Source organism: Phaenicophaeus curvirostris, chromosome 15, assembly GCF_032191515.1.
Source record: "Phaenicophaeus curvirostris isolate KB17595 chromosome 15, BPBGC_Pcur_1.0, whole genome shotgun sequence".
In the NCBI taxonomy this organism is placed as follows: Eukaryota; Metazoa; Chordata; class Aves; order Cuculiformes; family Cuculidae; genus Phaenicophaeus; species Phaenicophaeus curvirostris.
Window position 1 is genome coordinate 12,946,822 of NC_091406.1, and position 21,852 is coordinate 12,968,673.

Genomic DNA, 21,852 nt, shown 5'->3' on the forward strand with positions numbered 1-21,852 from the left:
CAAGATACTAAGAGCACAATTTAGACTAATATTTTGTGTTCAAAGGTAATGTATAATATATTGTAAGCCCTTTGAGAAAAGGGTGAGACAAAAAGCTTTAAGTAATTTATCTTTGCGATGATTTTTTTAGTCCTGATATACTTCCACCCTTATTTAAAACCTTAGTTTTATAAAGCCAATTAAGATTCTCCCATCTTAAAATGCATCTATTAGGCCTGTTTTACGTCTGTTCATGTGCTTGCTATTGATTCTGCAGAAAATCAGGTATTTCAGCTCTGACGCAGTAAGGGCTAGATTCACTGCTCCTCTAGGACCACAGATCACAAGTTCTGTGCTGAAGCATGATTAATGCACTTTGAAGTGCATTAACTCAATGGCTAACAAAACACATCGGGTCCTCACATGACAGAACAGGATCAGGTGAAAGGATGGCAACCAAAAAATTATGGCTTTGCACAGAGGAGAAGGACCTGGGGGTGTTGGTTGACAGCCAAACATGAGCCAGCAGTGTGCCCAGGTGGCCAAGAAGGCCAATGGCATCTTGGCTTGGATCAGAAACGGCGTGACCAGCAGGTCCAGGGAGGTTATCCTCCCTCTGTACTCAGCACTGGTAAGACCGCTCCTCAAATCCTGTGTTCAGTTCTGGGCCCCTCACCACAAGAAGGATGTTGAGGCTCTGGAGCGAGTCCAGAGAAGAGCAACAAAGCTCGTGAAGGGGCTGGAGAATGAGTCTTACAAGGAGCAGCTGAGGGAGCTGGAGTTGTTTAGCCTGGAGAAGAGGAGGCTGAGGGGTGACCTCATTGCTCTCTACAACTACCTGAAAGGACGTTGTAGAGAGGAGGGTGCTGGGCTCTTCTCCCAAGTGACAGGGGACAGGATAACGGGCAATGGCCTCAAGCTCTGCCATGGGAGGTTCAGACTGGGCATCAGAAAAAAAATTTCATGGAAAGGGTCATTGGGCACTGGAACAGGCTGCCCAGGGAGGTGACTGAGTCACCTTCCCTGGACGTGTTTAAAAGGCAACTGGATGAGGTGCTGAGGGGCTAGGTTTAATGGTTGACAGGAATGGTTGGACTCGATGATCCTGGTGGCCTTTCCCAACCTAGAGATTCTATGGAGAAGCAAAACCAATAGTTCAGTAGTTTTAAAACCATCAGCCTGATAGTCCTGGGCCTTGAACTACTCCAGCTATGGAATTAATTGCTTGTCTGGTTTCCTCCTGCTTGCACTATAAACATGCTGTTGTGAGCATTAAAAAGGTAGTGTAGTTCAGTCTCCTCATAGCCTGAACGTTCTGCTCCTCTGCCCACACTATCCCTCATGACATTCACTCTCTATTTGTAGACAGAAATGAAAAGGCTAATTTCAAATTGGTTAGCTTAGCGAGAAGGCAAAATCCTTATTGTCAATTAAAGTTTTTGCATTTGCTACATCTGTCAGGAGAGCTCTGTGTTTGGGTTCTAGTTAATAATATGGTTATTTAGAAAACAAATATCAAACCTCTCTTTCCATGTGGCGTCAGATCATTCTCTTGTGTGATTCTGGGCAGCAGACCATGTGTCTCCCCAGGGTTACAACCCTCTTCTTGTATGTGGCCTTGATATCTTGAAGAGTGACAAGAAAAGAACTACAGGTACAGAATCAAGCAAACCTGCTCAGAAAGGAAAAAGGAGTAAAGAAAAAAAAGAAAGGAAAACCAAGCACAGTGCAAAGCATACAAATTCATCGTACAAACTAATAAATAAAACAGTATTAATGGATGAGTGGCTGAAAGACAATAGCTTATCAGCCTCAGTTGCATCAAAAAGTTCCAATTTCACACTCTGACACCTTACATTAATGAAAAGAAAGACATAAACTTGTGCATTAATCAGAAGAAAGTGAAACATAAATGTTTCCCCTTATTCCTACCTGCAATGTACGATTTGGAAAAATATCATGAGAGCAGCAGGAACTGGCATTAAAATAGAGATAGAATGACATCTACTGGCAGTCAGGAAATGGTTTGTTTCACTGCTGAAAATGTTTTGGGGTTTTTCCTTTTCTTCTTCAAAATATTTCATCTGAGACTCCTATTATCATTCAGAACGTTTAGCTGTTGGACAAGAAATGAGGACTAGACCAGTAAGCTCCCCACATAAAAGCCCTTTCTGGTCAATTTTGTAACCACTTGGCTACCTAACTAAAAATATTTTCATAAACAGCTTAATATGTTTCACATGTTGAACATGTTAGCAAGTAAATAAAATATCTGCCGAAGAGCTGCCAGAAACTGCAAAAACCCTGCAATTTTTCACTAGATGCGTGTTTCCATAGTATGTTTTATTACCAAAAAATAATACTGATAATCAGAACTACATCCTTATCGAAAAAAATACTTGAGCAGCCAAATTTTACCATGCTGCATCTCTTCGTAAAGATATAATCATTCCCTCGTTACCTGGCCTGGTTTAGTGCACTATCATTCCTTTTCTTAATTTTAGTTTCCCAACTCCTCCTTTTTTAATGATTCTATGTATTTTCATATAAACAAGATGTTAGATTCCTAGGGTATCTTTGCTCCTACAGATTTTTTAACCAACTTAGAATCACAATCAATAAAACAAAAATCCCAGACGGTCTTGAAATTTTGTTAAAGGTCACAGAACCATCTCAGTTTTAAGTGAACATACCTCTCTATACTACATATGTATTCTTGGTCTCTCCTCTTATGGATCTTCTCAGCACAACTATGGCCCTTTTCCCTCTTAGCAGTGATACTCTGTGGGTGATACTACCAGTACAAACAAATTGATCTTACTCCCTTTCTATTTGTCACATGATATATTTTCTCCTTCTACAGTTTCTCCATGCTGCTTAATTAAACTCCTCTCAGCTCTCATATCTACTCACCGGGAAACATCTCTCTGGCTCTCACACCTCTGGCAATAATCAGAAATTAGTGTAACATAAACATGGGCATTTTGTCATTTCTTTCCCAGTATGTTCAGCTTAGAATCAGAAAAATTCTAGGGAGATCAGAGTGTTATCTTGGTTAGGAAAAGAGAGATGATAAACACAATTGAATTGGTGTGTATATATTCATCTATATAGCATATATTTAGGTGACATACTGGAGAGAAGCAAAAGAAAGACTAGCCTTGAGCCTAGCCAAAACAGACAAATATATACAATGAGAAAGAAAAAGTATATTTTATATATATAATAAACAAGAATTAGGGAGAAAACTGAGGACAAACAAAAATAACAAGAAGGGCTGATGTTTGCAATAGCAGACTAGGGGATTCGGATACGCCTTCTGAAAAATTTCAGTGGCCTCTCCACTGCAGAAATGAACACAGACTTAGTAGGAACAGCACCGCTGCCCAGCTGCACGGAGCAGTGCTCCCTTCTCCCAGGCTGCAGGCTTGGATTTGGAGAAGGGCATGCAGCACCAGTCTGTAGCTGTGACAAAACACACAAACACCCCCTGATGCTCCTTCTGCATCAGCTTCCCTTCAGTCCATGTATCCAGCACACAGAGCCACAAACCTGCTGGGAAGCTATAGCGCTGTGCTAGCACGCACAAGTTCCCAGGGCCACAGCAGAGCCAAACATAGCAGACCAAATTTCAGGACTCACCTGTTTTTTGATTTCATTTGATATAATGTATTTAGGCTCATAAAAAGTTTACAGGTATTCCTCTAGGGAATACTAACTTATTATCTTAAAAAATAGCTAGCGATGCACTAAGCTGAAACCAATACATTGTTCTTGATAATTTTTTACTGCACAAGCTATCAGAGAGAAAAACAAAGTTCACTGAATTCAATAAGAATCATCCACAAGTTCGTAGGAATCAAAAGGTAAATTAATTTAGATTTGGGTATCAATAAACTGGTTATATACTGAAGTCAAATCCAAATACACTGAATAAAAATAAGTGAAGATACTATGTGTTCCAATGTGTTCATGGGAATAAACATGCTATCCACCTAGCTTTAAGGAGTTCAAATACAAAATTCTGATTGCCCAATGATCTGTAAAATAAAAACTAAAATGAACATCATGTAACACTCTAATAATGTCACCTTACACATCTGTGTGCACACATACGTATATGAATGACAGCTTTCACTTTCAATAGCTGAAAAATGAAATAGTTTTGTCAAAATGCAAACTTTTGAGAGTGAAATGGGTTAACTGGTAGGCAGCCAAGCACCATAACAGCTACCTGCTTGCCCCGCCCCTCCCCAAGTGGGGCAAGGGATTAGGAAAGGAAGAGTAAGAGCAAGAGAACTTGTGGGTCAAAATAAAATGTAAGTAACGAATGAAGGAGAAGTGCAAGAAGAGAGAAAGAAAACAAAACAAAACAAGTGATGTAAAAGCAGTGACTCATTGCCTCCCATGGGTAGACCTATGTCCAGTCAGTCTCTGAGCAAAAGATGGCTAACATCCCTAAACTCCCTCCTCCCTGGCGTGGTGTCATATGGTATGGAATACACCTTTGATCTGCTGGGGTCCACATAATTTCTGTTCTTACTCTTTTACCAGGTTTCTAGTCTCATGGTGAAGGAGAGAAGTTTTAATGTGATGGCAAGCTATAATATTTCATGTGCACAGATTTTAACTGCAAAATTCTCAAATATGGGTTATTCATAAGACCTACCCTTACAGATTAAAATGGTTAGCCCGCTTTTAAAATTCTAGTTCAAAAAGGAAGAGAGCAGCAGGTCTCTTAAACTCAAATTATTCATCAAAAAATTCCACCAGAAGAACACAGCTTGACATATCTTTACTCTCTAGGGGACAAAAATCTGTCATTTCACCCAGCTCAGAATGCTACAATAGAGTCAGCTAATCTTTTCCTACAAAAGAGAGCCCAAAACCAAAATAGGTCTGATGAATCACAGCCTGGGAGCATCTATTTCTCTTCAGCAAGTTCAAAAGAAATCTAGCTAAGTAAGGTGCAGATATCTGTACTGCAGATATCTCTCTGAAGTTAGATGAGATTGAATCTCAGCCTACAGATAAGGAACAATATTCTCCCTGCATTCAGTCTCCCGGCAGCACTGGGACTAAATTTTGGGCTATTATTTCACTGCTCTGATAGTCTGCATCCCACCACACTCCATCTAATCCGTGCTGAAGTTTGCCTTCTGCAGACACTGGGCACTTAATCTTTGTGCTTCTGCGTGCAACTGGGACTTCGTGTTTACATTGCTTGTACACGTCACACAAGTAGACCTCCAAATCCAGTGAAAGAAGTAGTTATTCGGTACAGAATAGAACTGACTCTGCTATTGAAAAGTACCATTTGCTGAGTTTCTCTATTAGAGTCTTTCCTACATCTAAATGGATATATTTTTCTATTTCAATGTATACCTAGTTCATGGGCCTGATGTAGTACTTGTGTGTAGAGACAGGTCTCCAAATCGTTGTTTATTAAAGTTGAAAAGGAAATATTTTTGTCATGTGATATTTTTTGAGATCTTGATGGTATTCTTATTGTGTAATTGTCTTTCTTCCAATATATCTATTCACAGGTCCATGTAAAAACACAGACTCACAGAACCGATCTCTGTTTATGTGAATAAAGTTTATGTGAAAAAGTGAATAAGAAAAATGGGAGAGTTGAAGCTATATCTGACTTCATACATCACAATGATTAATTTTTGCAATTATTAAGTAACTCTAAGTGGTATTTTGAAAATGAGGTATAAAAGTATGATGCAATAGATTTACTGCAACCTGATGTGACATAATATGGCATTCTTTTCATTTTTAATAAATTAAAACAATTCTAATTTAATAATGTCTAGTTCCAATTATATATTTCTGATGCTGTTATGGAAACACACTAACAACAGTAAATGGATTTATTGTAAAGCTACCTTATGCTTATAGTATTTCATAAAACCCTTTCTTCCAGCAGCCTGCCTCCCATTTTCTCTTAAAATTGATTTCTACATTCAAAAGACAGTGATGTATTAGGATAACTGTGATGTGGTCATTCCTTGACTTCTACAATAAATTGGTCAGGAAAAGTTTAATGTGGTTAAGGGTAGAAACATTTTAATGGTTTTCCTATTAATGGGCTGCAGGCAAACATGATGTATATAAAACTATAATTTATGTTATACAATCTATGTAACAGTTTAAAAAACTGCTAGACGTTTCAGCAAACGCATAGTGTCCTCTGTAAAACTGCACTGCTGTAGGATCATGTCCTGCTTCAGCGTCATGGTAAAAAATAGAGGTTTTTCCTCTCGGCTTATTCCATAAACACAAACAAAATCACTAAATTACAGCTGTGTCTTTGCCTGGCTTTCTGCACGTACCTGGAGTTCAAAGTGTGAACTACTGCTGGTTGAATGAAGACCAGGTGCTCCATAGCTGTCAGTCAATTCACAGTATGTAAATCATCATTAAGTGAGATTATAACACCCTTCTCGTATGCAGTGGTTAGGGCCTTTATACTTCAGCATCAGCTAAGCATAAAAACAAAATAAATTCAAAAATCACTTCAATTCTTACCCTCTCAGGACAAGACATTCTAAGTGTTTCCAAAGTTCATTTCCATCCTTAATGACTTGCAGCTAACATCATGAGATTAGTTTTCAACATTGTTTTCAGAAAACTCTACAAAATTAAGCAAAACAAAACAAGTTCCATTTTTACAATACAGGTATCAAAATAGCTGTGTAAAGTAATTATAAGGCTTTTTGTTTCAGATATAAATAATTCAAGCAGCATTTTCTGCATGATTTAATACCTTTCCTTAGTTTGTTTTGGTTTAGAAAAGACCTTTAATGGTCCTTTCCAGTGCAACTATTCTATGACTCTCTGACAAATGCCTTGAATGATTTGTAAAGATCAATTGTTTTATGGAGATGACATCTTAATATAAGAGACTTAATTAAATTATACTAGAAAACACTGGATATTGCAAAGAAAAAATACAGACTTTCTCGGTAGGTTATTCATCGATAATTATGTATTACCCATTCTTCAATAAAGAAACAACATCAAGTCAATTCCTAATACATGTACTTTTTCATACTTGTAGAACCAGCAGATGCATTATTATGGCTTTAGTAGCCAATGCCAGACTAACTGTGTCATACTATCCCCTGCAACTTTGAGCACTATAAAGCTTCCAGCGTGTTTTTTTTCTTTAAAAAAAAATCATACAAGTTAAATGAACTTGGATTCCCATCATGCAAAATGTGTGCAAGCCTAAGAATGAACTAAAGTAATGAAAACTAAAACCCATAAGGTTTTAGGAAGATTTTTTGAGATCCTTTTCTCTAGAACACAGCAAAGCTTTCTGCAGAATTCCTCTGTCTCTCTCTCCACAAATGTGAAAACGTTGCCACTACATTCACCTTACAGCGCTGCTTAGAACCCTCAGTCTGTTTTGAAGCTGATTGGTGTTCTCTACACTTCAACGACCTTTCTTATGATTTATTCCACAATTAGTATGTATCTCAAATCTCACAGCATACTTCCAAGAACCAAAGTTTCTCAGGCACAGTGAATGCTTGACATTAGCTTTCTTACAGGTAGAAAAAAGACTTGAAAAAATTTCAAAATACCTGTGAAATTATTTTTTGCTTAAAGCAAAATTAGCAACTTAGATATTTCTGTCCTGAGCCTTATCAGTTGGGAAAAATATATTATATCTTTCTACTTCAGATGAAAAATGTTTTCAATATTTTAATTTTAGATTGAAATAGAAAATGCTTGCAGTTACATTCTGTTTGGTAACCACAGGTAACCAACCCTGCAGCAGCCAAATGAAGATTTGTCAGTAATATATGACCAGAATAAAATAATCATCATCGTGGTCTTTATTGATTATTACAGCAAACAATGTGACTTCAAGTATGACACAGAATGCCTTGAAAAATATTTCATCTCCAAGTGTTTGTGTCAATAGCCAGGAGAAAAATTCTTTTTCTTGACCTTTTACCACAAGCAAATCTTTCACATATTACATATTGATTTTGTGTATTTCAGAGTATGGGTGATGTATCTCAAAGGATGAAAGCCTAAATGAGTTGTGGTTGAAGACATTTTCTTCTGATAAACAAGGATTAGCTATAAAACCTTTGAAAAAAAAAAATCACCTAAAGTAAGGAGGCAATCTGCAACAGCACACACAACTGGAGGTAAAGTGCATATGAAGATATGGGAAAATTTATCAGATTCATATTGCATGTCTAGAACTGTTCATTTTGCTTCTACTTCCTTAATGTAGTAGCAAAAATGAGGGGGAAAATCTTTTTACAATATGCAAACGGCACACAGTCTTTCATGCTGGATGTTCGGTTTTTGTTTCATTGCTTCAGCGGGTCTAACTTATTTCAAAAAGAAGTTTGATTACAGTGACACCTCCTAATTCTTATGTTTCATTTCTTCTATTGTTCTAGAAGTCACTTGTAGCTGTACTACTGAACTGCTTATTTGTCCATATTGTACATGTCAAATAATTATTATATCAGCAGAAATACGGCTTCACACTCTGAAACCAAATTTTAAAAAGGAAACAAATAACAAACATAATAGGAATTAATTCAAATCTTATAAGAATAAAAACGGCAAACTTACTATTTAAAGATTCTGAATTTTCACAACCTAGGACATCTTGGTCTTTCTCAGACAATAAACTCATAACTGGAAATTTAAATGAGGATTCAAAAAAAACCACATGCCAGACCTCTCCTTGTCTCTTTGAGGCATTGTGTCTGATAACTCCATGCCTGCAAATAATTTCTTCCCATCTTGTGCTGAAAAGTGTTTCGATGCTAATCTGTTGCCATTAGAAGCACAGTCTAGACAAAGATAAAATTTGAAGCAAGAATTGTCCTTTTTGGAAAGCACAAAGCAGCATCTAATCTAATGTTCCCATCTCAGCACAGACTTTGACCATCTTCGCTACAATATTTAGTGACATTAGGAAACAGTGGACAGAAGCATCTTTTCTTCAATCGAGAAGGAATCTGACAAATGCAGCCCAAAAAGCAAATATAATGAAGTATAAACACCTACCACCTATCAAAGAAAAAAAAAAATCTTGACAACTAGAGTATTCATTGCTGTCGTAATAAATCTTTCCATTTTCCACAGCAATGTAGCAGAGATGTCAGATTTAGCAATAGTAATGATTAACTGAACTGACTCCAGGGGAAATTAAAACCATGCAATGCTACTCTACTTAAGCAATAAATGCTATATATTGCATTATTACATTTTACTTTAAAATTATCTTTACTCACCTTTTGAATGAACTTGACCGCAATATTTTTCTAGATTAGATTAAACTACCATTTTTACTGTGTTTGGGTAATAACAAATTTTTCACCACATCCTTAGGTGGATGGTTCCCAGGGCTAAGTTACCTGGTGACAAAACTATGAATGAGGTCCTGAGTTGCATTCCAAGTACACCTGTTGCCATGTTATGATTGTCAGAACATTTTATGCCCTACTTTTTCTACTAGACTGAAAAGACATCAACTACTAGAATATTATTCCGCTTATGTGTGTTATCATTAACAAAAATTTATTTTTCCTTGGAAATGAGAATGAATTCAGTTCATTAAATCTTTCAGTACTACTCAGCTCTTCTTCTGACTTCCAGTTGCTTCTGCATCCATCCCAACTTCTATGATTTAAGTGGGAAAGCAAAAATGTCAGCAGCACTACCCTGTCAGGAAACATGCTCTAACTGCTCAAGTTACAGGTGTAGCAGACCTTCCACAGCTTATACTCCATACCTTATAACATATAACTGTGATAACTCAATTTTATCAGTAGCATATAATTTTGGGAGTTAGGTTTGTCTATACTGCATTGTGTATTATTAAGATAAACTTAGCAGCATACAGGTACAATGACTATTACAAAAATAGCTTTATAACCATGACAAAAGCTCCCAAATCCTTGACTTCTCCCAGTTCACAAACATTTGAGACTCCTGCTGGTCTATGCACTCCACTCTTGCAGCACAGGGATTCAGCACTGTTTTGTCTGGCATGCCTAGGCGGCCCACAAAATTATGTTCACCTCCACAGAAGTTGATTCTCAGGTTCCAAGATCATCAGCCCTGCAGCATCTTTTGCAGCTCACCCTTCTTAAAGTTACCCTCACGTATCTTGGGCTTCCTATGACCTCTGCCCTTTTGTACTTCCCATTCAGCACTGACAGACTGTTCTTCATCCCTATTGAGAGTCACTTCAAATCAACTCAAAGATAACTAGTCACTCCGTCCTTGTCCTGCAGTTACACTACTGGGAAGTTGCCTCCTAAAATTCACCCAGAGAGAATCAGTCTCTTCACCCCACTCTGTCTTAACTGCAACAGTATTGTATTGTTTATCCTACGGCCTTCTAAATGTTAAATCAGCAATTCACTAAATACAGTAATGATAAATCAGCAGTTCAGTTACTACTTAATACTTAAATACTAAGTCAGCAATTCAGTTAGTATCTGTCTAGCCACAGAAATGCTAAAAATATTTCATACTGACATGCTAAATATATTTATACTGGGTTGACAACTAATTATAAACCTCAGCCCAATGGTCTCCCTTCCTCTATCCTGGGTCCATGACCCCTGCTGTGTGAAGTTGTTTTCTTACAAAGTCGAATCAATTTTAGGACTCCTACAGTTTGAAAGTCCCCAGTGTCACTTCTAGCTGTCCTTGCACCAATATTCCCTGGTAGTATATTCAACAACCTCCTTCCAGCACTGCATCTGGAGTTGAAGATCACCTATATTTTGTCGCTAACAGCTGCCTGAAAATGTCTAAAAAATATTTTCTGTAGTCTTCAGCCTTCCTAACTTACATACTCCCAAACTGCAAAATTTATATGTTCTTCTTTACGTACTTTATAAAGTTCTCTATATGCAGAGGATGTAAATCAAGTGCTTTGGTGTTTGGCAGAGTGAATATTAAAGTAAACAGTCTTCAGTACTCCAATTATCATCACTTCAGATTTACTGACAGTATTAATCTGTGCTCACTGCAGCAATTTAACCAATGATACGTGCTTTGTTTTTTGCAGATATTTGACCTTTGAAAGTTTCATGACTTGAAAGTGTAATGCCTTTGGCATTTGTGACAAAAAACCAGAACTGGTACTCTTAAATCCTCACACTGCATCACTCGGTCATGTGTGACAGACACTCTTCTGCTACATTGGCTTATTCTGACCTATGCTACTCCATGGTCATATAAGAAAGTTTCTATCTGTACAGCTGTCTACATTTTGCAATGTTACAAAAATCACTTTAGCCGCTACATGGTTCTTTGCAGCTAATGCCAGGTCAGCTTCTCCTCTTTCTCTTACGCAGTTCCAACTGCCAACTGCCTTGATCATAATTTTTCCTAATGACTTTCAAGATGTAGGATACTTGGAAATATCCTTCATTTCATCATTTCAAGTGCCACTATCCTCTCTTTCAAAGTAGAACTTTTTTTGCGTCTATTAATAAACGTAGCTACAGCAGAGATTAGGTTTCATTGAAGTTTAAATTCAGAACCACTACATAACTTAGAACTGACTGGGCTATTGGAGGTCACCTGGTTCTAGCCCCTGCTCAAGTTTATTAACAGCAAAGGAAGGCACTCAACTTAGTTATATTTACTGTGTGAATACCTGGGATCTTGCACACTGCATGTTGTTTTAGGGCTTTCATAATCTGAAAACTCTTTGAGGCTCTTACAGAGAAAGTGAAGATCTTTATACTGTAAGCTCCTACTTCATGAAATATGGGTTTTTTTTCATATGTATGACATTTTAAAACAACATGATAGCAAAAGAGGCCTCATAATCTTTCCATGATGCACAGCTGCACTTCATGCAGGGAGTGTCTGGTAATTAAAAGCTGTGGAACAATTTAAATACAGAAAACAACAAACCCAATTCACTCCCACTTGCTCCTGGTGTAAGCCCACTGATTTCAGCAGAGTTCATCCTCATCTATAACCCAGAAATGTCAGAAACTTAGCAAATATTTGTCTCAGAGTTCCCAGTATTTACCCATTAGGAAATTCATGGGAGACTACTATTTTCAGCTGTAGAATCCAACCACCAGTCTATGCTATTTCTTCCAAGCATTAGTGATATGCGACTTTAGCCTCCACTTGCCACCAAAGTTAACAGTTATTATTTTAAAAATAACTTTCATGTCAAGATCTCATACATTAGGAGTGCCAAGTACCTTTCTCATGCACTAGATTTTGATTATATTTTCCAGTTGGATGTAAAGAGTTTATTGGTCAGATATGATTTCTCAAGATCCCAGCTTAGATACGGTCTGAAAACTTGAATCATTTTCTATGCAATGAGCGTGATTTCACGTGTTAGATATCTGTGTATAACTTGTAACAGCTGCATATCTCCAGGGTTTTGCAAGCAACTTCCATGCAGCTTCAATATATGCAGCAGGAGAGGTCCAGACAGATTATGTTCTTAAAAATGGTCATGTAAAGCACAGAAATATAGCATTCAGATAAATCTGAACTTTTTCACTTCTATATTGCTCAAAAACATTCTTCTAAACTAAATCTCTGGTGTAATTAGGATGCACAGTGGCTCAAAAGAACAAGTTAAAAGTATGTAGTTAAAGAGAGAAAAGAATTTGAGTGCTTCAAACCAACTTTCCATTTTAAGATCATTATTTCCATTACAGTTATGCTATTTCACAGATTACATAACAGACAGGAAAGTACTTCTTATATCTTTGCTTTCTCCTGTTTTCCTAAAAAAAGCAAAACATAGATATCACACTCCTTGTTTGTCCATCATCATTTGTCAGTCTTGCATTCTCCCTGCAATAGCTTTTCAATTCACTGGACCATTTCAAACAAATTTGATGAAGTTAAGGTTTTGCAAACTTAACGTTCAACTTTGTGAACTCTAATGACTGAACAGAGAACTGCAACCAATTAGTGTCATGACAGAGGAGAGCAGGAGGAATTAAAATTTTAGCTGTTCTCTTCATTTCACTCATCAGCTAAGGCACATTAATCAGAGGAGCAGTCAACCATGAGAAGCTCCAAAGCTACCATGGCATCTGCTGTCATTTGCCAGCCAAAAGCAGGAAAAAAAGACAGGGAATGAGTGGGAGACCAGAGAGCTTTCTGAAAGAGGTTACAAGACATAAAATTCTGGGCAACCTGTCATAAAGGGTTATGAAAGGAATGTTTTTTCAGTTTTTAGTTTGGTTTGAAAAAAATAAATATCAGAAACGTGAAATCTGTTTTCAGCATATGGAAAAACAATCATACCAAAATACCTCATCCACATGGACATTTCCTCCTGTTTCTTCCCCCACTTAAAGACATCTACGAGATCAATTGCTATTTTTAGGAAGATTAAATGCGGTGGGTTTTGATTGCCTGGAGCTCTTTTGGTCGGGCATGTTAGTAAAGTTACTCAGGCAAAATTATGCAAAATAATAATTACATACTTTCACATGTAACTCTCAATTAATAGCAATCAGCTTCCTACAAGACTGTCCTTTTTATATATTCTGGTTGAGATTTTTTGTCTTGACCTTTTGTAAAAAAGGTACCACTAATCTGTTTGTGGCTTTTTTCTGTTCCATCTTTAAATTATGCATGCTATACAATTGCACTAAGCATAGCAATATTTGTCTCCATCCCCTGCTGTACCGCCATAACATTCTTGTGATATTTCTGGTTTCCAGAAGAAGGTATTTTTCCTATGACATCTGTAAAACACAAAACTCAATGCTGTTCTGCATGTGATATGCAACTAGCACTATAGGTACGATGAGTGGAAACTGACAGAGATGTGTAAAGTCAAAGAAAATGCAACAAGCCCAGAAAGACTTTGATCCTGATCCTACCCACACTGTAGATTTGGTGTATGCTGAGAAGTCTACCAGTGTGGTGGTTAAATCATAGCAAGTAGAACTTAAGTCAAACCATTACAGCTTTGATCACTAACTCAGCCTTAATATAGATTATTCTTGGATTCATTGATCATCTGATACCTCTTATTCAAAAGAAATCTATAAAACATGAACAGAGAGGGGGACTGCGCTTCAAATATCTATACTTAATAATTAAAACTATCCAGCCCAAAAACCACATCTACTTTTCTGTTGTTGCAGTGGAAGAAAACTAGACATAAGTAAGAATTTCTTCACCATGAGAGCAGTAAGGCCCTGGCACAGGTTGCCCTAGGAAACTGTGGCTGTCCCATCCCTGGAGGTGTTCAAGGCCAGGCTGGATGGACCTTGGGCAGCCTGATCCAGTGGGAGGTGTCCCTGCCCATAGCAGAGGGATTGTAACTGGATGATCTTTACTGTGCCTTCCAACCCAAACTATTCAATGATTCCGTGATTCTATATCACATTCTGTAACATAGTCTATTTTAAAATCAAGATTATACTTCTACATTTACAATGCCATGGCTTAAACACCTTCCTCAGAATTTTACACCAGATTATGAGAAAATACGAGACTCAAAAAGCATTCACATTTCTAATAAAGTTTTAAAATCCTTGTTACAGCTGTTCCTTCTTAAAACCTTTGTAAAGGTTTTGCCTTTGTAAAACTATAATTTTAACAAACTCCAAGGAAAACTGCTGGAGTCAGGTGCTAAATGTGACAGAACGTTCATAACAGGATCAATACTTACTTCAGAAAAAGAAAATGTGAAATACATACAATAGTTTCATCCTTTCTATGGGACAACTTATAACTCCCATTTTACCTTTGCCAAGTACAACTAGACTACCAACACTTATCTTGCACCTCTTCATTAATGTCATTGTAATGGAAAGATATATATCCAGCTGAATGGTATGTATTATTGCACAAATTAAAATATACATATACTACTTGAAATATTTTGTGATCCTGATGTTCTCCTGTGCCATAAGCTGCAAACACTGAAATTAATTACATAACTAATAAATCATAGATACTTTGTATTTTAAACTCAGAGCTATTATCTCGCCAAAGCTGTGGATAAACAGAAGTGATATTCATCCTTTGTAACACGTTCACTTCGTTTGCTTTATACAAAACCCAAAATTATCAGTTTCCAGGTTGTATTTATTTGCAGGAATTGTTGTTGTTTATTTACAGGAAAAGCTAAGGGGGAAAAAAAGTGTTACATAACATAGTTTTAGTTCAGATTTTAAATGAAAAAATGTCTTTGTTATCACCTTCAGTTTGCTTGCTTTTCCTCTCTCCTCTCTTCCTGGCTAATAATTTCGGAACTCGTACTGATCTCAATTCATCCTAAGGGAGAAAAATTTGTTTCATAAGCTGTGTTGCTCCTGTTAGTCTCCTTTATCAGCTTCTAATACAAGAATACAAAGATAATATCTAGTTTTCAAAAAACTAACTTTTGTAACTATCTTGCAAATAAAAGGTGTTTTATCATCTGCAACAATTCACATAGGGTTGTCAAAATACAATACATAATTATTTTTATTCAGTTCGCATAGTTAAAAGTGGAAAACTACATAGCTACATGAGAAACATGAGAAATTAAAAGTTTCCATTTCCATCAGAATATTGAACAAGCAGTATCCACATTTACAATTGCCTATTTAAGCTCTCAGAACTACATGGCATGGCTCCATTTTGTCATGATGTGCTTTTTTCCATGACTAGAAGTACCCTACATTCAGCACCTTCCCTGCTTTGCTATAAGGAATTGCTGAACAAAGCTATGTACATTTAGAACATATAAAAAAAGCCAATAAACAAAAGCAAACCGCAAAAGAGATGTGTGAGGGAAGAGGAGATCATATCTTAAATAATGAAGTAATTTCTTTACTTAAGAAGTCATTCTCCTTCATGATATTCCACTCATAAAACCAGGATTTAAAACACTACTACTGACACTATTAATGGATAAGGATAAAAATATTATATCTAGAGCATTCCTTTTACTGTGACTTGGGTTTATGGAGAAATAAAAAGCCTAATAATCTCTTCCATTAACTTTTTTCTGTATTGGTTTTTTAAATACTGTTGAAAATGAAAACTATAACTCTAGTGACCAAAGTCACATTGTGCTACAGTTCAGCAGCTGAAGAAAGACATCGTATGAGAGACTGTAGAATACCATGGCAAGAAGAAGTATGAGCTTGCTATATAGACAGCTTGGGGTAACTGCCAGAAAATGAGAGATAGGTGGTTTGTCTGAGCATCAGGCATCAGTAATAAGATACAGACGGTTATCCTAGAGGGAGTGATCAAACCATCACTGTTGGGGAATGGTCTAATTCCTCATGACATCTGTGCTAAAATTACATTATCATGGTACAATATACACTACATTTGATTTAATACCATCGAATGCATTTCACATAAAAGAGAGGTTCAAAGTCTTGGAGAGACAATTTTGCCTTATGCTGTTAAGGTCCCTTTCTTTTGGAGGAACCAGAGTAACTGTGAGAATGTTCCCCTTCATTAAGTTCTGCTGTACTTTCTTAGAAAACCTAAAAGCCAACAACAAAAATAGTGGCATACAGCAAATATGTTTTTATCTGCGTATTCCTGTTTTGGGCTGTTGGCTTCCTGCCTTCCATTTTATTATCCACATGCTCTCAGGGACCAGAGTGATCCATCTGCACTATTTTAAATCAGTGAAATAACACTTAGAGCTATCTAAGATCAAATTGGAACAGCTCTCCATCCATTTGTTTGTTACCTCCTTGTCTTGCAAGCAGTGCAAAATCAAAATAATAGTCACATTGCAAGATGTTAAATTATGGGATGGCAGCTGACCAGAGAAATCATTAAATACTACCTGTGCTGTATTTTCCAAATGTGTGTACCCAGCCATCATGCAAATACATCTACAGTGAAACTTAGAGTTCTTCCTTCACTGCAAATCCAGGTGACACTCATGGGACAAGATCACTGTCTCATTGGGAATAGAATGGAAAAACTGACTTCATTCACATATTACTGGCATCTGTCTCGCTCTGCACTGAGACCTGCTGCCTCATCTCCCAGAGCACAAAGCCAGTGGCTACACAACAGAAAGAAACAGTTATCAATGACTTTCTGATTTCAAAATGCTGCAGATACTGTTCACACTTAAACAGTGAAGAAAGAAACAAGGTAACAGCAGGCAGCTCTCCAGCTTAGCCATGGCATATAACAGGGCTACTTCAACACCCTTCCGGCTGAGAGCACAAAAATATGTTCATGAGCTCTCTACAGCTTTATAGAAACTTTAAGGAACTATGAAGTTGTCCATACACAGTCTTTTTCAAAACAGACAGTCATGTCCTATTAAACAGTTTTACTTCTCCCAAGTCCATTTCAACAACATATAAATCATCTGATGATGAAATTACAAAAGAAAACTCCCATTTGACACCTACTAAGGATGTCATGTAACAGAACCGATCAGGGAACCCAGGCAATTACCCAATGGAGACATTCAAGCAGTACACTGAAAGCGTGAGAGTACTGCCAACTCCTCTAACTGGTGTAAATCTGATGATTACCTCCACGCTAGCCTTTGAACAAACACCTGTGAGGCATACCTGGCACTGAGCAGGCTCTGCACCATTATTAGTGCAGAAACAGCACAATAACCCTGATTAAATATACTAAACAGCAGCTTTATGTAGTTGTCTTGCCAATCTTTGTAAGCTGTTAAAACTGAGCAATAAACGTGCTTGTAAAATACGCCTGTGATGAAGTCAAACACATGACAAGTACACCCATTCAGAAAACATTTACTGTGGCAAGGTTACGACAACATGTAACCTCAGGTTCATATATTTTCAATAACCCTGTCTGGTAGTGTATTGCAGATCCCCTCTCAGTAATTAGTGTCCTATAGGCATCTGTTTCATTGCAAAAAAATGCATAAAGCATGAAAAGATTAAATGTAATTACCATTATTTCCATTTCTGGGGTAAGGCCTTTTCATAAATAATTATATCACAGAGTAAAACTCAAGGCTTTATACAGTTGTCCTATCATTCCTAATAATGAGTAAGATAATAAGTCACAAGCCAAACCTTCACATGCTCATTAGACAGAGAAGGCTAATTAGGACTTCAACCAGAAATGCCACTAAGCATCATGCTTACTGAAGTAATTAAAACACTGATGATATTGAGACCTACCCTGTCTTCCAAATCTACTAACGGCATAATGTTGATGAATTTACTTTATATAAAACCATATGGTCTTCAAATGAAGTTAGAGGAATTTACTTATCTGTGTCAGGCTTTTACACATTAAAATCACTTTCGTCTACACACTCAGTGCTAAGAAACAGCCCAATTCTCTTCTCATCCTGTTCTCGACTGGATGAATTTTGTGCAATTCAAGGTGGTACCTTCAATGTAAAACTGCTGTAACCCAGATCTCTGCCAATGTGACAAACAGCCATCTCTATATGAAAGTCAGAAACACCTTTCCCCCCAACTGGAAGTAGTTGATGAATTGACTCACTGACAAGATGCTGACTCAAGAGCAGCCAAAGTCATCAGCTCCCATCTCCTGCTCATTACGTTTCCAGATTGAATAATTTCAAATGGAATAGCCTTTTCCTGTACTTGATGCTTGCAAGAGCTGTCTGCAAATACCTGAAAGCCTGTCTTTTCCCCTTGAAAAGCTTCATCTTCCTTTGTCCATCTGCTGACTCTCATCATGTTATCCAACATAAAGGATATATAACATGTCTCCTTTACTATTTCTACATCTGCATAAAATGTAGGCTATGCCTGTAGGTCACAGGTACTGATCCTACACAAACAATGTGCATTAATGTAGCAAAGTAACAGTGGAGGTTAAATCCCTTTTTATATGTTAAGAATATTTTCATTGATTTGTGAAGATAAACATTGTTACCCATGTAGAAGAACTAAAAAAGGAAGAATTATTCTAGCATCTAATAATTTTCAAGTGCAAGTAGCAGCTTAGAAAATTATATACAAGGACCACAAATAAAACACTACTAGTTTCAGTCTAACCTTAAGGACTGTGAGTTGCTTTAAGAAGTACAATTCTTATCAAAGTAAGTCTACCCAAAAAATTCCTTGGTTTTAGGACTGTTTATTCTCCCAACATGTTCGTTCTCCAAACTATGGTCTGCACTCGGCTCATGTCTGCAAGCCTGTTTGCAGGCGTTCTTAGAAGCAGCTCTCATAGGGGAGATGAAGCAGCTCTGTCTCTCCTCAGAGACAAACTCCCAAAAAATTCTGTTCTTCCTCCCACAACTGAACAAAAGTTACCAAGGATGGCTATACTTGAAATAAACTGATTTCTTGCGATAGAGGTTCCAGCTAGTCTGAAGCTCAGTTTCCTGCAGCTCAGTAAAGTGGACACATGTAGGTCCAGAATGACCATTGGAATAAAGAAGGATCATAACATCATGAACTAACAGAGAAAGAAGCATCAAAGAAAGATCAAAACAAGTAGATACCCTGCTTGGCACAACTATAGCTGATGAAAGACATTCTCTTCCACTGACATTTTTTAGTAATCTGAGATTGGCTGCAGGACAGATTAAAATTGTGGGACAGATTAGGAGCCTCAGTTTTTCAAAGACTGGGAATCCCTCTGTAGGATCCGGCTGGATCCTCACCATAGGTCATGTTTGCTACTGATTGATCGCTCATTAAGAACACCTAGTAACTTCACACTTAGTTCAATCTCTAGTCCCTGTTTGAAGAGCATTCTCTAGGCAGGTCCTCATCCCTCTTTATATTGCCAAAAGTCTTATTAGGTTTTAGCAGAATGTAATTTCCTGCTTAATGTGTTAGAATGATTGGCATTCCAGGCAGGCATGGAACACTAATAAACCCAATTGTCAGGCAGGGAAGGAGAAGACAATTTAAGAACTGTAAGTATCTTGCAAATTCTATTTCCTGCCCTGGATAAGAATCAATAGGAACTGGATATTCTTATGACTTTCAGACTGCCTTCAGAGTAGCAGCCTAAAGCTCACACAGAGGAATTTTTCTAGCTTTGCCACTGTGTGGTGAACACAGCTGAATTCAGCAGCAGGTTAACAAGTCCTCTGATGAATGACAAAGACAGACAACTTAAAACCCAGGAACCTGTAGTCACAATTACCACAAAGTAATAAATGCAAATTATTTTTTTTAAGAGCTTCTTAGATTAAATAACATTGTACACTAATGTCACCTTGTTCACTCTGCTATGCTTTATAATTTAGTAAACTAGCAGCAATGTCATATCTGAAGTGCATTTCACATGCTATTAGCCATAATAATGCATATGGTATGCTTCATTTAAACAATCAGATACACCTATTACTACCCATTTATTTTACCTTTTGTTACTGATTGCTTTTTATTTCACTGGCTGAGATAAATTAATCCAGCTGACAACTTTGTCACAAAATCATCAATCAGAAATGTTTGGCCAAGTAGCACGTTAGATGTTTTTTACTGGAGCAACACTTTCAGCAAAAGGATTTGCTATTCTCTAAAAAATCCATCCAGGATCACAGATTCACACATACAGAGTTGTGCTAAACTCAGAAAAGTCTCTCTGCCACAGAGCAGTGAGAGAACAGAGTGCTGCACAGATCACATTGCACTGAACTTCCTTCTCTTGTATTTGCCTGGTCACACTTTATATACCCTAAAATCCTTTGCCCGGGATTCATCCTACCCCTCCCTGCAATCTGTTGTTATGAGGCTGAAAGCTCTCTATCAAGACAACTAGAATCCTTCTGGCATACAGAAAAGAAGCGCTAGGTAAGTAAATCCCTGACCGCTAATCTGGAGTCCCAAGGCAGAATAATAACAGAAACATAGAGATTACATTTTGCTAAAGATTTTTCAGAGGCTTAGTAAGGGTTCATATCCATTCCTGGACTTAATTTCATTATTTTAACCAAAGCCTCTTAAAATCAGTTTCTCCATTGTAAATAGCTCAAGTTTCTCACATGAAGTTCCTACATCTATCTGAAATATATAAAAAAAAAAAAATCCTTATGGAAGGCAACAAACGATTTTGAGGAGCTCAAACTAAAGAATCTGTAGAACTCCACTCCACCTCAATTTAATGTGGTCTAAATGCAGATAACTGCAGGTACCACTGAGCCCAAATGTCTCTTAGTGCAATTTCTTCAAGTACTGAAAAACCCCACAGCAGCAAACCAAACTTCCCACATTGTATATCATATATCGTATCATATTTCTCTCCTCGTGTTCTCCTAGTTCATTTTCCATGTTTTTATGCATTCACAATCTCTTGGCTTTTTATCTATTTCCTGTTTTCTTGCCTTCCTTCTCGCTCCAGTCACCATTTCACTGTCATTTAGAAGAGGTGGATATTAAGGATTTTGGCTCTCAACTGTTCTCACGTCATGGCACTGGTTCTTTCCTGGGTCCAGGCTAGGTATTAATCAGCCTCACTCTAAATAACACAAACTGAAATCAAATTCCTGAAAAACTGGGTTTACAAGTTAAACAGAAAAAAAACTTAGCCTGTGGTTCTATAAAGTGCGTGAGACTCTCTATTACATTCAAAATAGACCTTGGTTTCAATCAAGCATTGCAGAGAGACTATGTTAATGTGACTGAATGTAGGATTCTTATTTTAGCTCTAATTAGGACTGTATTCAGGAGGCCTGTGTTTGTGGTCTATGGGTTAATAACTCCACCAGACAACCAAAAACCAAAGAGGTCTAAGTTAAAACTGAGAAATGAGAGCAAACTTCAGATCCAATTCTGAACTATGTAATACTACTGACGGTGGAGGACTGAAGTCAGTGTGCCAGTTAACAGTTAGTCCTCATTAAAAGGAGGAACAAAATATGCATGCATTCTTAAATATATGCATGTATATGCAAACTTGTAAAGATACAAC

The 21,852-nt window shown here is 37.3% G+C and overlaps 1 long non-coding RNA gene across 1 annotated transcript in view; it reads right to left on the minus strand.

Moving 5' to 3' along the window:
* Window positions 1–1,567, minus strand: part of LOC138727089 (uncharacterized) — a 130,308-nt gene extending 128,741 nt beyond the window's left edge. The window contains exon 1 of the long non-coding RNA XR_011338521.1: window positions 1,501–1,567. This is a non-coding gene — a long non-coding RNA (uncharacterized lncRNA). The remainder of the gene's footprint in view (window positions 1–1,500) is intronic.
* Window positions 1,568–21,852: the final 20,285 nt, after the last annotated feature.